Raw genomic sequence first — 17,552 nt, 5'->3', positions numbered from 1 at the left:
CGGTGACTTTGACGTACGCAAAAACATGGATACCAAAGATTAGAAGCCATGCATATTTGCTGGTATGTGTTTTCTGATTCCTAGATAGCTTTTTTCTTGTCAATGTATTTGCTTCTTGTGATATTTTTTTTTCTTGAAATCAATGTTTCATTATATTTTTCTTTCTTTATATATTCTGTGCTCTAAAGCGACTTTATATTTCCTATACAAACCCTTCTCATAAATAGCAGACAATATAGCTGGGATTTTTATTTATGTGTCCATCATACAGTTGATGTTATTAATCGTTTCGGATTTGGTTGAAATTATTCTTTTTTGTTTTTACAATCTCAGCAGGGTTGAGTTTGGCAGAATTGCTAAACGTTTTATACTTCTGCATTTGTGTGATGCTTAAAGATTAATCTACGTTTGTTTGTTTTCTTTTTCTTTTCATCTCTGTCTTTTGGTTATTTAAAATTTCATTAGGGTTTATTCGTGGGTGCGATTAGTGTGGATTTTCAGTTCTTTTTTTCTTTCCAAAATTCTGTTGCATGATGCGGATGATTTTATTCTTCGGTTCGAGTTTTTTAATTTTGTTTTGAGTTTAGGTTTTTGCTGGCCGCTTTTTATTTCTAAACTTTTTAGTTTCTTTTTGTGGTAAAATTTTCTGATATGGAGTTGGTTTGGCTGTAATATTTGTATTTCCTTCAACCATTTCGATGCATGTGTAGAAATGTTTATCCACTAATTGATAGAATTCAACTTGCTTACCTGAAAAGGGAGAGAAAAAGGTACACAATTTCGCTCAATTTTAGTGTAATTAATATCTCAAACAATTATAAAACATCCGTTGTAGCTATGGTTAAATCAAATTCATTTGTTTGAAGAAAAAATAATTCCCAATCAATCACTAACTTGAGCGTCGAGTGTTTTTGCAGGTAAATCCCTCTCATTCTCTCCATTGATTGCCAGCAAAGATGTTGTTTGTAACTTTTTAATATGATTACAAGATTAATTGTTGGGGAATTTAAAGACTGAATTCTGTTTTTGCAACTGCCGCCTTATGTAGTTGGGTTTTAATTTTTGTTTGTATGGATTGTGAATTTTGAGTTGTGTTACTTTTTGGAGGTGGATTAATGTTAATTTTCAGGATGATTTTAGTTACGGAGAGGAGCAATAATAGAAAGAGGGATATGTCCATAAAAAGCTTCTTACTTTGTTAATTGTGAGACTAATTCCGGCAAGGAATGTGATTGCCTTCCTGCCCACCATAATAATTGTTGTACATAAACTATGAGAACGTGAATTTTTTAACCCTACATTTGCTTAATAAAAACCAGAGACTGCAGTTTCTTGAAAGCGATTTCTACAGAATCTAAGTCAATATCGAAACCATAACTCTGCCCTCCATACTGCACGTTAAGGTACTCTTTCAGAGACGAGGGCAGGGGAAGAATTTCGGAGATTTCAGGTATGCTGGACGTAGGAGGTGATGGCATGTTTTTTTTCTTCATTGAGTAGTAAATGTCAGCTAGAAGAAGCCAAATGAGATCAGCGTCAATAGATGCAAGGCCTTGAAGGGCATTGACGGATGCAGGCCAACCACCCCACTACAAGGTATCCCAACCATGAGACGACCTTCTTGAGGACAACTTCCAGTGCTGAAGCACTCCTTCCATTTCAGGACAATTCTGCAATCATGTTGAGCACCGCAACCTGGACTTTCAGATTAGAAGTTTCAGCCATGGACTCCTCTGAAGAACTGGAAGTGCTTCTGTAAGGAAGTTGCAGGGGGATTCTTTCCTCTTTCAAGTTGGGCTTTCTATGGAATGGGGAAGTAGATAGAAGTTTCCAGAAGTGGGAGCCATCAGTGCCGAAATGTTGTGAAAGAAACCTCCCCCACAAATTTGCACTACATTGCTCACCAAACATAAACGTCTTCCATCAGCCTGCAAACCGACATGCAATAATAGTAGTGCATTAAAAGGATCCACAAAATCAGATCACTCTCGTCTGTTGACAAATTCTTGGTTAAGATCTTAAAGCACATCAAGCCGCCAACAACAGAGTCATCCAAGTCACAAAAGGAATAGAGTAAGTAAAAATGATGATACGCCTGTGCCAGACTAAGGAAAATAGGTAAGGGAAAGCATGATCACGCACCACTGGCATAATTTGATTCTTATTCAGTACACCAAAAATAGTATTTAAGCCTTTCTGTAGAAAAGGATATATGGGAAAAGTATATTTGTATTGATACGTGAGAAAGAAATATATACAAGTACATTCCTTGCAGAGCAAGATATTATCCCTACAAGTTAGGAATATAACTACAATTAGGATTACAATCAAATCTAGACTTCATCTAGGATTCTATCGTCTAACACTCCCCCTCAAGTTGGAGAGTGAATGTCAAGAACACCCAACTTGCGTGTTAAAGTGGAAAACTTGTCCTTCCCAAGAGGTTTAGTGAACAAATCAGCCAACTGGTGTGCCGTACCAACATACCCGGTTGCTATAGTTCCATCTATAATCTTATCACGTATAAAGTGACAATCCATCTCAATGTGACGAGTCCGCTCATGAAAAACAGGATTAGCGGCTATATGTAATGCTGCTTGATTGTCACAAAATAAAATGGAAGGGCTATCTAAAGGAATGTTCAAATCCTTTAACAAGAACCGAAGCCAAACTAACTCACAACAAGCACCCGCCATAGCCCTATATTCTGCCTCAGCTGAAGAAAGTGACACAGTTTTCTGTCGCTTTGTGCGCCACGAAATCAACGAATTTCCCAAGAATACACAATACCCAGTAGTCGAACGACGTGTGATAGGACAACCTGCCCAATCAGAGTCACAAAATGCAGCTAACTTGATCTGATTGTCAGAATGGAATAATAAGCCTTGACCTGGAGTGGATTTCAAATAACGAACAACACGAAGCGCAGCATCCATATGAGGTATACGCGGCTCATGCATAAACCGACTTAAGACATGCACAGAATATGTGATATCTGGCCGGGTTATGGTGAGATATATCAACCGTCCTACTAAGCGCCGATACTTTTCAGGATCCTTGAGAAGTTCTCCTTGATCAGATAATTTAGTGTCATCCATAGGGAAAGCAATGGGCCGTGCTCCCAGAAAACCATAATCCTTGAGAATCTCTAATGCATACTTTCGCTGTGAAATATAAATCCCACGTTGAGATCGAGAGACCTCAATACCCAAAAAATATTTTAACTCACCAAGGTCCTTTATCCGAAAGTGATCACGGAGAAAAGACTTCAGAGAATCAATGGCACTGACATCGTTGCCTGTAATGACAATATCATCCACATAAATGAGTAAGGCAGTGAAAGAAGTACCAGACTTTCTGGTGAACAGTGAATAGTCAGCCTTTGATTGGTGGAAACCGGCAGAGAGAATGGCAGTAGTGAATTTGGCAAACCATTGGCGAGAAGCTTGCTTGAGACCATAAAGAGATTTGTGGAGGCGACACACAAGATTCTCCCCCTGTCGCCGAAGACCAGGAGGAGGAGACATATAAATTTCCTCATGTAAATCACCGTGCAGAAAAGCATTATGAACATCGAGCTGATGAAGAGACCAAGATTGACTAGCAGCAAGAGCAAGAAGACAACGCACCGTAATCATCTTAGCAGTAGGAGAAAAAGTGTCATGATAATCAATACCTTCGGCCTGTGTGTAACCTTTAGCAACCAAGCGAGCTTTGTAACGCTCAATGGAACCATCAGAGTTATACTTCAATTTGTAGACCCATTTACAATCAATGGGAACTTTGCCAGGGGGCAAGGTAGTCAAGGTCCAAGTACCATTGGCATGTAAGGCCTGAAGCTCCTCAGTCATGGCACGACGCCAATTAGGATCACTGTCAGCCGCGGCAAATGAGGACGGCTCCAGATGCCGACTAACAGAATAGACATAGGAAAGATGTTTGGGAGAATAACGGTGATAAGAAATAAAATTACAAAGTGGATATCGCGTACCTCTGGGAGAACTGGGTGGCGAAGTTGATGATTGGTGTGGTGGCAGAATCACCTGCGAGCAAACGTAGTCCTTTAAGTAGGAAGGGGGATGATGGGTACGGGAAGAGGTGCGGATAAGGGAAGAGGTGGAGGGATCCGTGGGTGGGTTGGGGGAAACTAAGGGAATATCTGGGAGGGGAACATGTGGGGCCGGGTTTGGAAATGAGGGAGGGAGATCATGTGAAGCGGTGGAAGGGGGTGAAATTGAGGGGGTATCGATGGAGGGAACAGGTGGGGCCGGATTTGGAAAGGAGGGATGGGGAGCATGTGAAGCGGCAGTGGGATGTGGGAAGGGTGGGATGGTATCGGTGGAGGGAACAGGTGGGGCCGGGGTGGTAAGGGTGGGATGGTGGTCATGGAAAGTGGCAGTAGGAGACGGAGCCGTGGCAGTAGGGGAATGGGGTGGATAAGGAAGGTCCAGAGGGGAAGGGAGAGGCAGGGTAGGCGTGAGGGATGGAGTAGGAGAAGGTGGAAGGATATAAGGAAATGAATCTTCATGAAAGATGACGTCCCTGCTTGTGAAGATGCGGTGGGTGTCTAGATTATAAAGTTTGTAGGCCTTCTGGCCGGGAGGGTAACCAAGGAATATGCAACGATGGGCCCGAGGGGAAAATTTTGTAGGGGAAATGATAGATGTGGCATAGGCTAGACAGCCAAAGACACGGAAGTGATCATAGGTGGGAGCTTTGTTGTAGAGGATCTCAAATGGAGATTTATTATGAAGAAGGCGGGTAGGGAGACGATTTATGAGATAAGCAGCGGTAAGGACACATTCACCCCAAAATTTGAGAGGAAGATGTGACTGAAAACGAAGAGCACGGGCGGTTTCTAAGAGGTGCCGATGTTTGCGTTCAACAACGCCATTTTGTTGAGGGGTATAAACACAAGAAGTTTGAAAAAGGACCCCATTATCAGAGAAAAATGGACGAAGAGAAAGAAATTCGCCGCCATTGTCAGTACGAATACAGTGGATGGTAGTGTGGAATTGGGTATTGACATAAGCAAAAAAATCTTTGATTAATTGTTGAGTATCCGATTTATGTTTCATGAGAAAGATCCATGTAAAGCGAGAGAAATCATCCACAATGGTTAAAAAATAATGAGCTCCAGAAAGGGAAGATTGACGATTTGGGCCCCAAATATCACAATGAATTAAAGCAAAAGGAAAAGTTGTTGAGATTGAACTTAAACCAAAAGGTTGACGAGTTTGTTTCGCCAAAGGACAAACATCACAAACATGACTAGAATCAAAAGAACAATTAAAAAAACGAGAGGCTAAAGCTTGCAAACGAGGAGGGGAAGGATGACCAAGGCGCCTATGCCATAGGGAGGACGGGATGCGGATGACATTGCAGAGGGGTTGACGGGATGAAAAGGAGGAGGCAAGGGCCACAAGGTAGTATAGGTCGCCACGTCGCTTACCCACACCAATCATCGCCTTCGAAACCAAGTCCTGCAAAATACACCAAGAGGGAAAAAAAGTTACCGAGCACGATAATCCATCTGTAAGCTTACCAACCGATAAAAGGTCCACTTTAAAAGTAGGAACGCATAAAACATCTTTCAAATGGACAGAAGAATTTAAACAAAGGGTGCCAGTTGAAGTAATAGGTGCGGTTGCACCACTAGGCAAAGAAACAGGTGGCAAGTGTGAGGTAGAAGTATTAACCAAACACGAAGCAGATGAGGTAATATGATCTGTGGCACCGCTGTCAAGAATCCATTGACCATGACTAGAAGAGACAGGAGACAAACCTTTGGCAAAATCCTTACTTAAAACGGCATGAGCCTGAGGAGATGAAGGAGGGTTATTAGCGTCAGTGAGGACAGCAAGGACGCGGGAGAGCTGGTCAGCCGAGAGGTGGGGCATAGCAACTTGCACATCATGCAGCGTGGGCTGCCCTTGCACGTGGTGGGCCGAGGGAGGGACTGGAGCAGTGTGGGTTTGGAGGCTGGTGGGAGGCCGAGTACTAGGGCTGCGGAAAGAACCAGCAGCAGCACCATGGCCGCGTGAAGCACCAGCGGATGTAGACCGACGGGGGGGCCGCCATGGCTGACCATGAAGAGGGTGACCAACAGGATAACCATGGAGCTTGTGGCAATTTTCACGGGTGTGAAAATCGTAATTGCAGTAGGTGCAGTGAAGAGGAGGACGGTCGGAGGAAGAACGGGACGAACCACGGACCGCCATTGCTGCAGGTTGGTCGGCCGAACGGAGAGAACCCATGGAGAGCTGCTTTTCGGCCTGAGACACGGAGGAACACGCTTGGCGAACGGTGGGCAGAGGGTTCATCAAGAGGATTTGATCACGAACGGCAGAAAAAGAGTCGTTAAGCCCCATGAGAAATTGCATAAGCTGCTGGCGGTCGTTCTTGGTGCCAGAGGAACATGTGCAGTGGTCATTGTACGAGGCAAGTTCGTCCCAAAGACCCTTAAGACGAGTGAAATAGGCTGAAACAGACGAAGTGCCCTGGGAGATTGTGGCAATGTCACGGTTGAGTTGAAAAATGCGGGGAACGTTGCTTTGTGAAAACCGGTCACGGAGGTCGTCCCAGACGGCTTTGGCAGTGGTGGAAAAAAGGACGGACTCGGCAAGGTCAGGCTCCAACGAATGAAGAAGCCAGGAAAGAATCATATCGTTGCATCGGCGCCAAGTAGCGTGAGTAGTAGGGTCCTCGGAGGAAGATGGTTCCGCAATGTCACCATTAATAAAGCCAAGTTTGTTCTTGGCGCTCAAAGATATCTCCATGCCGCGCGCCCAGGTGGTATAATTGTCACCATTTAATTTTTTGGAGACAAGAACGAGGTTAGGATGATCAGAATGGTGAAGGTGAAAAGGGGAATAGGAATCTGAGTCTCCCATGATGGAAGAACAGGAACGGCAAGAGGTTGCCGAAAAAAAAATTTTAAAAAAAAAGAAGCTAGGGTTTTGAAACCTGCTCTGTATACCATGTAGAAAAGGATATATGGGAAAAGTATATTTGTATTGATACGTGAGAAAGAAATATATACAAGTACATTCCTTGCAGAGCAAGATATTATCCCTACAAGTTAGGAATATAACTACAATTAGGATTACAATCAAATCTAGACTTCATCTAGGATTCTATCGTCTAACACTTTCTCATGGTCAGAACTTTGTGAAATGAAGGAGGGGAAGAAACAAAGGAAACCCAAAGTCAAATTTAAGGAATCATTGCCACAAAGTTAGAACCTACATGATTTCACAAGATTACCTTAGCAACAAGCACACGTAGCGCCATAAAGGCTTCAATCCGAAGCTTTACATTACCTAGATGTTCTCATGCAGCCTCATTATCTGCAGCCTATTCATAAAACCCCAAAGGAGTAACATAAGAAAAATTTAATGCTATAGAATAATCAACTGTCACAACTTAACATACTTTGAGAATAAGTGATAGCCAGTGTCCAACACCTGCAGAAGCAGTCTTTGACTGTAGAAATGCAAGCAAACATTCATCTGGTTCTGAATCATACTTTGAAGTTCTACTGAGTGGAGCTTTCATGTCTCTGTATTCTAAAAGCATAAGTACACCAAATATTTGTTTACAATGTACATGCACAAGAATCATCAAAGCATGGAAATAAATTCAGAAGCAGTTCCCCGAAACACTTAAAAATTCCTTCACGAAACTCTTCTGATGCATCAGATGGAGAAAGCAAAGCCCCATAAGTCAACTTCTTCAGAACTAAAACCAACTGCAAAGGATATTATTGTGCTTCAAATGTGAAGACTGCCTTCTAGGACAACAATTCACAGGAACAAACTAACTAATACAACATACAAAACAATTTTGAACTAACGGAAAAACCATGCCATTTCTTTGGCAGCCAGCTTTGAACTTACCTGATCTACAGATCCTAAACTACACTTCTTGAGCAGTTCTTCCAGGCACTGAAGCAACCTTCAGCAACACTATCACTCACTTTGTGGCATTTTTAGGACCTTATGACTCGCAAGTTTTTCTTCAGAACCAAGCTTCTTTGAGGTTCTACAGTCAAGTCAACAGCTGCATCCAATAGAAGCAGCAACAGAAACAACGTGTAGCTGAAAGATGAAAAACGATGTCAAGGAAATAATGCTTACTGATGTATACATACTTACACACTGGCATTTCGAAATTCTTTTGCAAATTTGTACGACAAGCATAAGTGATGAAACTATGTTTCCTCAGGTGTGGATCACTAGGAACTTTAATGTTGAACCCGCCATTCACTGTGACTTTGAACAATGGGACACCGAGTCCACTAATGGAAAACTGAGAATTTTGCTCCTCCGCCACCTCGGATCCTATCACAATATAGTACTTAACAAATTTCAATACCAGAAACTCAAAAACAATTTGACTTTGTGTACACTAACCCAACAAGTATAGCTCAACCATACCAACACGAAGTTCTGTGCAATTGGGGTGAGAAGTTTGGTTTCTTTTAATATAATTCAACCCAATACCTGTTGTGCCTTGGTCCGTTCGTTAGTGCGGAACCGAGATTCAGATTACAACCTCACCAAAATCACACACAGTTGAACAAAATAAAATACAAGAAATAAAGACACCGAGAAATTTACGAGGTTCGGCAAAAACCTGCCTACGTCCTCGGAGAGATATTGCTCTTCACTATGAGAAAAACAGTACAAGTTACACATGAGTTAAATCGACATAACCCAATCCCATATCCCTTGTACACCCACTCACAGAATTTTCCCAAGAGCCTCACTCTACCCCAAGAGTTCTTTCACAAGAGATCTTTCACTCTAGCTCTCTTGATTTCTCTCACCCGTACCCATGGTATGGTAGAGCCAAATGCTCTCACCATCTCTTTGGATGCTTTTCTCTTCATCCCTCTACAACTCTCTCTTCACCCGTGCCCCTTCTTATGCCAAATAATTATGGCTTTGAAAAAGCCACAAAACATGGCTTTGAAAAAGCCACAAAACATGGAGCAATTTAAGCCACAAAACAAGCCACAAAACAAGGAAACATAATCCTCATCATGATGTTCCCTCATCACTATTGTTTTGTTTCCTAGCCTAATTTGGCCACTATCCAACAATCTTCACCTTGGCCAAATTGTACCAAAGTCCATTGGCCTTACGTACCAGCATGCACACTCTGAATCCACCTCGTTGGTCCTGTTCCGATTCAGTTACTGCCAATGCATGTGCAGCTGCTGCAAGCTAAAAATCACCATTTAGCTTCAGACAGGATCTCAACACATCCTCGTCTCCTCCAGCAGGTTTTCCTCCTCTTCATTGTCTGCAACCTGGAAACTCGTCAGCGCGCCTATTTCCAGCAACAACCCATCGAGCCAGACAAAATTCCCACACTTCCTCCTACCTCAGGACCTTCTCATCACCTGTGAATCCCATAGCTCCACCTGCTGCAAAACCCCTGCAACACTTGAGACTAAACATCACCAGGAGAAGTGTTGCTTCGAGTACCTAGAGGGCATACTCAAAGTCTTCCACCACAAACTTGCTAACCCGGCCTTGCACCCGTAGCACTGTGGACCCTTGCCTCCGGAACCGGATCCGAACCTGCTGTCTCTCTCAAATCCTCTTTCCAATTTTCTTCCACGATTTCAACCTTGAATAGCTTAAGCAGTCTTGTGCCCACCATCATCCATGGTCTCTTGTGTGTATCATTCCACACCAAAGAAGCTTGCACCTGCTCCAAACTTACTGTTTCTTTCCTTGCAGTAAAGTTTCACAAGGTTCTCGTACAAATTTGAAAATGAGGTAAGAAGAAAGAGGCCTTTGTCTTCTTCCTCAACATCAACTTTCGCAGTTGATCCAAGCATCCCTAAACACGGCTTCCATTTCTTCAAGCTTCCATTACTCTCCTTTACCAAGAGCAAAACCGCCTCTCCCTTTAAACTGCTCAACTGAAAATTCCATGGTGAACAACAAATCTGGACCTCCAACGAACCAAAGCCCCCAACGATGCTCTGATACCAATTGTTGTGCCTTGGCCCGTTCGTTAGTGCGGAACCGAGATTCAGATTACAACCTTACCAAAATCACACACAGTTGAACAAAATAAAATACAAGAAATAAAGACACCGAGAAATTTACGAGGTTCGGCAAAAACCTGCCTACGTCCTCGGAGAGATATTGCTCTTCACTATGAGAAAAACAGTACAAGTTACACATGAGTTAAATCGACATAACCCAATCCCATATCCCTTGTACACCCACTCACAGAATTTTCCCAAGAGCCTCACTCTACCCCAAGAGTTCTTGCACAAGAGATCTTTCACTCTAGCTCTCTTGATTTCTCTCACCCGTACCCATGGTAGAGCCAAATGCTCTCACCATCTCTTTGGATGCTTTTCTCTTCATCCTTCTACAACTCTCTCTTCACCCGTGCCCCTTCTTATGCCAAATAATTATGGCTTTGAAAAAGCCACAAAACATGGCTTTGAAAAAGCCACAAAACATGGAGCAATTTAAGCCACAAAACAAGGAAACATAATCCTCATCATGATGTTCCCTCATCACTATTGTTTTGTTTCCTAGCCTAATTTGGCCACTATCCAACAATACCTTCCACTCTACCAATTCCCCCGACCTTCGAACATCGCACCGATCACTAAACATTAAGGACACAAGCATTCACTCTTTAATTCAAAATTATTAACGCAACAACTCGATTAAGTTACGAATGCTTCATCCAATTCCAACCCTCAAAGCTTACCCCTAGTGTAATATACCTATTACATGCAAGCATATATAACGACACCTATATACATATATATTCATATACATAAGTACAAGTACACACACATATAAAGAATGCAATTTAAGGAAAAGAAGAAAAATTTACAGAGAGGTTGAAGTGCTTACTCGAAGGATAGCTGGAGAGCATGAGGCGGAGACTGGCGAAGAAAATGGTGCAGAGAAGAGAGAGCAGAGGAGTGTTTCTTGGGGTTTTGGAAAAGCTAGAAGCTCAAAGCAGTATGCTTTCAGCTGCCTAAACACTCTGCTTCCTTCTTCGTCCTCTGGGAACGCGAGCTCGTTGATTTCCACCATTGCAGACGGCGGAGGGAGCGGAGGCGGGAGTTGAGAAACGCCAAATTGAAAGACGATTCCGGGGGGGGGGGGGGGGTGGTGTTTAACCCAAAACGGGTTGCCGACCGGTTTGAATATAATTGACCCGTTTTTGTTGGGCCTTAAGCTGGGCTGACTCTTGCGTAACATTGGTTCTCTTTATTTCTTTGGTCTTGAAGAAAACAATGGCTCGTTTAAAATTTATTTCAATTTCTTAAGAATATAATGAATGACTCGTTTGGAACACGTAAATTTGATTGGAATGGATTACCTTCAAAATTTAAGGTAGGTTGATGGGAGAAATTATAAAATTATGACCATCTAGAGGATAGAAGATGAATTACTTACAAAACAAACTTATTCGTTACAATCCTCGTTAAAATGGTAGGATTAGAAGAGATAATTTCTTTCATAGCTAATCCTCTTCTAATCCCGGCCAAATAAAAATCTATTCACTTCCACCCTCAATATACGTTGAAATTTGAGAGGCCTCCATTTCTATTTTATCCAATCATGTGTACCAAACAAGTATAACTTTTCTATAATATAACAATGTTAAGTTTGTTTTGCATAGAATGAGATTAAAAATAGGATTTGCTAGGTCTACAATTCATCCAACACCATCATGAACCATTAGGTTGGATTGCTGCAAGAATGAATAGCAAATACATAATATTAACAAAAAAAAATTAGGAAAGTAATTTCTATACGCTTTTTTTTTTCTTTTTCCACCTCCCGCACACTTCTCTTAATTATAATCATTGATTTTTTTTTTATTTGTTCAATCTCACAGCTAAAACAAGAGGGTATAGGGTGAGTGTGATCGTAAATCATTTTATAAAGATAAACCACTTTTTTTCTTTGACAAGCAACAATAGAGATATTTCATTAACACAACAAATTTACAAGAGTATATATTCTCCAGTAACCAATTTTTAGATTTGAATATAATTTGCACAGCTAACAAATGAGGTAAAACCCTTACATGATTACCACACAGAAGAACTAGGTGCAAACGATATAACTTGCACCATCGACAATAGAGACGCGAGAAATCAAGCATCGAAGCCACCACTAAATTAAACAGCGAGACTGCATCACACTACCACTAAAACAGCGAGGCCACAATACTCGCGGAACTGACACAACACAAACCAATAAACTTTTAATGTTGATTATTTCATGTTTCATAAATTTCAACTTTGAGATATTTTAGCTGTCCCAAAATTCTTTCAAATTGTTTACAATCCCGCACGAATGGATTGATAATCGTGTGTATACTTTTCTTCAGAGACAAAAAAGGGTTTTGCTCGATCAGTTGTAGCTACTGATTCAGCTCATAGACTTTGACTCTATTTCCTACTTGTATTTGTCCTAAATTCCTTCGAGGAGCTGGAAATGAAGGAAATATGTCAAGCTAGTTGGAGTAAGTGGAAATTATCAACTACCCACTAAGATAATTAGTCATACAGTTAGAAAATACTGGCTTTGAATTTAATTGGACCAATGCACCACCCCCTCGAGGACCTTAATCATCCACTTGACAATAAGAATTATAACAGCAGCTAATTTTTATTTTTATTTTTAACACACGGTATTATCTACACTAACAAAATTAGGGAGTAGGTTAAGCTTCACAATTAACAACAGCTAATTATTAGCAATAAAAAAAAAATAATAATTCTCTCTTTACTCAACGCTTGGTGCAGTTAAAGTTGATTTCTGGGTCAATTTTAGGTTAACTAATGATTACAAGTAATTTGACTCCCTGTGTGGCTGAAATTCAGATAAGAAGGGGACTGTTGGAATGTTGAGAAAAAACTTTGTACCAGATTGTACATGTCATATGATAGTGTTGATTGGCACAAGTGTTGGCATTTAATTGTGATAGCTAGTTACTCATAATATATACATATATATATATATATATATATATATATATATATTCTTTTCACTTTTTAAACACATACCAAATTTTAATAATATTGTGCAGATGACCTTTTTTTGCAATATCAAAAAATAACTATATATATTCACCTTAATGAGAGTTTAATCCATACAAATTCCCATCTTCCTAACTACTAACCTTACCTAGCCCACTAGCGCTATGTTTCTACTCACTTTTTCTTAACAATATTGTGTTGGTATATGATCTAGCCCTTGATGAATGTTCTAGATTATTCTAGTAAGCAAGTGAGGTGGCTGGAGTAGACAATGCTAGCAAGTTATGGTGGAAGAAGCTAGAAAGTACTAGCTTCCCTGGTTGCAAATGGAAAGATCTAGAAGCTACAATTGTGGTTAGTCTAGAATTATCTAAGTTAGAGGCTTGTAGAATATACTATAAACTAGTTCTAGTTTGTAGAAGGAACTAGAAACTAGTAGAATGGCAAGCCCTCACCTATAAATATTGGTGTGATGTTGTAGTGATGTAACCAATCAAGAAAGAAGTGAGTAGAAAAGGATCAAGTCCAAAGCTAGAGTTCCACTCCAAGAGTAAGAGTGAGAGTATTCTACTACACATTGTGTGAATGAAGTTTAGAGTAATAGAAAGTGTGTGTTATACTTTCTTGTATCCATCAAGCCTTGTCTTTGGCTTTGTAAGACTACTCTTGTTGTACTCATCTTTTTCATATAGTGAAGATTGATCCTTGTTTCGTGGACGTAGGCATAAATTGCCGAACCACATAAATTTTTTATGTCTATTTTCTACTTTACTTTGTGTATTCTCTATCTTGTAGTACCGACATTCCTAACATATTGTACCCTCATACTCAACATTATCACTTAACATACAAGCGCACAAAATTCTTTTTCTATAGCATTAGTTATTGTACAAGTACATGTACTTGTTCAGTGAACCAAACTACTTTTTGATGTAAAGTAAGCTGAAATGCTGCATCTGTTTCATATGTATGTGTGATGTTGGCCGTCCAAAAAAATGGAAACCAATACATAATCGCACTCTAAAATAAGTTTTTTATTTACAAATAATAAGATAATTTGTACTGAATTTATTTAAATTATAAAGAAAAATCGAATTTAAGTGAAAGAGGATATTGTACATTCTAACCGACTTGATTAAATTTTGAAGTTTGTTGATTCTTATTCTATTCTATATATTGTAGTTTCTTACGTATACTCACACTTAATTTTCCGTTGCACCTTATATTTTGTGACATCCCGTCCCGGGATTTTTAAAAACGTACTAGTGAAATGACATTTTAGCCCCTAGTTCGTTTCGTTATTTGGTTTTGGTTGTTTTGTGTGGTGTTGGCAAGCTGAGGGCCACACACACACACTGTCTCACTGTCTCCCTCTGTCTCTCTCTCTCTGTGAGTTCCCCGAGCCCCATTCCCTTTCCTCCTCTTCGAAAACGTACGGACAAACCCACAACCACCCTAAACACTAACAGATCGAGGGAACCAAGGACATTTTTAAGCTCGTGAGGTCAAGGGGAACACAACCGTAGCAATTTCAGGTGAGAAACATTTAGTTTTCACGTCGATTCGACGATGTTCGTTGTGAGCACTGTTCATGCAAAATTTATACGTTGAGTTTTTGAACTTTTGAAGCTTGTAGATGTGTTGGTGAGGTCCCAAGGAGCCTCGGAGTGCTTCGTTGGACAAAATTGGACGTCGGGATCGTCCTGTTCTAAGTTGGCCGGTTTTGGAGAAATTGCACAGGTATAATCTCTTAGTTTTAGCCCTTAAAACTTGTTGGGACTTGTTCTACTAGTCTAGGGCTTTCATTTGGTCCAAGAATCACGAAAAACGGTTGAAAAATGAGTGAGAAAACCTGAGTTGCAGGTTTTCCCAGTTTCCGGCGTCGGCGACGTTGCCGGCGATCGAAGGAAGAAGGCGACGGAATATTCCGTCAATTCTGACGGAATATTCCTAACGCCGTTAACGGAACCAGTTAGTTTTAACGGAATATTCCGGGGTTTTAACGGAATATTCCTGACGGCGTCTGTTGACACCGTCAGTGTGCCTGGCACGTGGCCGCGCGTGGGGGGCGCGTAGGTCCGTGCCTGTGCTGGCGCGTGGGGGCGCGTGCGGGGTCCAAAAATTATTTTAAAAATATGGTTGTGATCCTGAGGTTGTGTAGAGCACGTTGGTATATTCAATTGTCCATTTTGAGCAATGTATGAGAAGTTATTACGAGAAACGGGTTATGTGCTTTAAAGTTAACGTTTTTATAGTTGTTTCGCATCTAGGTGACACGTACCCAGAGGACGAGCGTGCACACGCGAGACAGGGGGGCTACGACCCTTCTACATACCAGTGAGTGGGCTTTTGTTTTCCGTATATACCTAGATACATATTAATTCCCAGAAATTAGTATAAATGCTTCGTTATATGCCATTTCTTTTATATATAATTGGTGGTTATGCATGAGTAGTGGCATATACGTTTAATTATATATTCAATTATGCATATGTCATATATATTTATATGTTGGTGCTGTGGAGGCATAGGTAAGTGCCAGGTAAGCGTTATTTAACGATTGCATTAAATAGTGGTTAGAGATGCTTAGAGAGCTCATGACCTGCACCCCCGGTGTTAGTGCTCCCGCCCAGAGTAGGGCACAGTCCTTCACGTGTTGTTCACCTCCCGCACCATACGCTCAGCTTGGATCCAAGTTAGGTGCATAGGCCTGTCGTACAGACCACATTAGGTGGTTTCGACTCGTAGGTGACCCGCGATTAGTCGCACAGTCTTCACGTGATCGTAGCACTAGAGCGTATATATATATGTTACACCAGGCCTGTCGTACAGACCACTTAGGGTGGTTCCGACTTGTGGGCAGGTTTAGATATTGAGATTGAGATTTGAGCTCTAGATGCAGCCGTACAGGTCACGTTAGGTGACTCCGGCTGCCAGATGTTATGACGTTGATATGATTTATACCTGGGCACTTACATATCATTATGAGGTTTTGACATGGCATATTCTTGAGCATGATTAGCATACCCTTGAGCATGTTTGGTATATCTATACATACGTTTATATGTTTATTTTCTGGGAAGTATACAGGTTTTACGGCGAGGGGTTAGATTGTATTTTGCTAAATGGTTTTCAAAGAGCTTTGTTTTTGCCCACTCACGCTTTTGTTTTGCGCCCCTCCAGGTTCTAGTTGCTTAGCCGTTGCGGTGGTTTCCCTTGGGAGCTTTTCGGCGTTCTGACAGACATTCCACATTGTAGGGTCGCCTTCGGGCGTACTGCTGTTGTCGTTTTATTTGGACTGCTATAGACCTGCTCTGAATTTGTATCGCACTAACTAGCACTTATTCTAGTACTTGTATGCTAGTTTTTAATTATTCGTACTCTTATATTACTACTTACTAGCTTCCGCACGTGCACATGGCTACGTCACCTTTGTGTGACGGCCAGCACGCTCCGATCTCGGTCGGGGTGTGTCATATTTAGGCTCAATTGAGATGATTGGTTGCATGTCTTTACCATCACTACTACAATATAGGCTATCACCGGCGGACCAAAAACCGACAAGAAACCCCGATTTCTGTCGAAAATTTGGCAAAAATCCGACATAAAACACTGCAATGTCGGATTGGAATAGCGACGCCATTGCTACCGTCACTAAAGGGCTTCAGCGTCGCTTTGTTCGCTTAATCCGCCACTACGCAGCGTCGGTTTAAAGCGACGCTGATGTTAACGTCGGTTTAAAGCGACGCTAGTCAACAATTAACTAAATAAAATATGCAAACTAGTGACGGTTTAAAGCGACGTTAGAGAACAATTAAATAAATAAAATATGCAAACTAGTGACGATTTAAAGCGACACCACCTTTGATAATAACAATTTAAAAAAAAGTCGAAATCTGTTTCTGTATTCGTTCTCAAATAATTATAACTCAAAAAAATTATATAATCGAAATAATAAATTTCAATTTTAGGCCAAAACAAACAATAATAAAAATAATTCAAAAGAAAAATAGTGCCATAATATACAAATGTTTTACATCTAACATTCCATATAATTTACAAAAATTCATCCTCCATGCTTTCCTGTGCTTGCCTTTGTCGAAGACCACATATTTTGTAGCTCCATAGTGCCATATATAATACTAGCAACTCCATGCTGCCATGCTTGCCATCAGATCAGTGCTCCAATACTTTACTACTTCAACATTAAGGCTCTAATCTCTATAGATTAAACTCAGGTTTTATACCTTTAAAAAATTATGGATCTGCGATTTCCAGTGTCCTTGCTCTTCAGATCCAACATGCATAAATACAAAAAAAACAATTAAAAACCAAGAAACAAAAATAAATTTTCAATTTAAGCATAAAACTATTTAGAATACAAAATAGAAACTAAAATTAATAATCATAATAATTTAAAAATGAACCACCTTCAAGCTCTTCCTCCTCGAATTGGAGTTCTTCAGAATGTTGATCTTCAAACTGGTGATCCAAAGCAAACGGGGAA

At 40.8% G+C, this 17,552-nt stretch overlaps 1 long non-coding RNA gene across 3 annotated transcripts; it reads right to left on the bottom strand.

The window, feature by feature from the left end:
• Positions 1–1,239: 1,239 nt before the first annotated feature.
• On the bottom strand, positions 1,240–11,113 carry LOC137730150 (uncharacterized). 3 transcript variants are annotated; one of them, XR_011068087.1, is made up of 5 exons: positions 10,899–11,113; positions 7,899–8,099; positions 7,467–7,568; positions 7,267–7,356; positions 1,240–1,928 (listed from the first exon to the last, which is right to left on the bottom strand). It is a non-coding gene; the product is annotated as an uncharacterized lncRNA (long non-coding RNA). The 3 variants fall into 3 exon arrangements; XR_011068088.1 differs by having other exon boundaries at positions 7,467–7,561; XR_011068086.1 differs by having other exon boundaries at positions 7,467–8,099.
• Positions 11,114–17,552: the final 6,439 nt, after the last annotated feature.

The sequence above is a fragment of the Pyrus communis genome, chromosome 3 (assembly GCF_963583255.1).
Source record: "Pyrus communis chromosome 3, drPyrComm1.1, whole genome shotgun sequence".
Taxonomy (NCBI): domain Eukaryota; kingdom Viridiplantae; phylum Streptophyta; class Magnoliopsida; order Rosales; family Rosaceae; genus Pyrus; species Pyrus communis.
The sequence above is the reverse complement of the archived record's forward strand: the minus strand, read 5'-3'. Positions and strand labels throughout refer to the sequence as shown.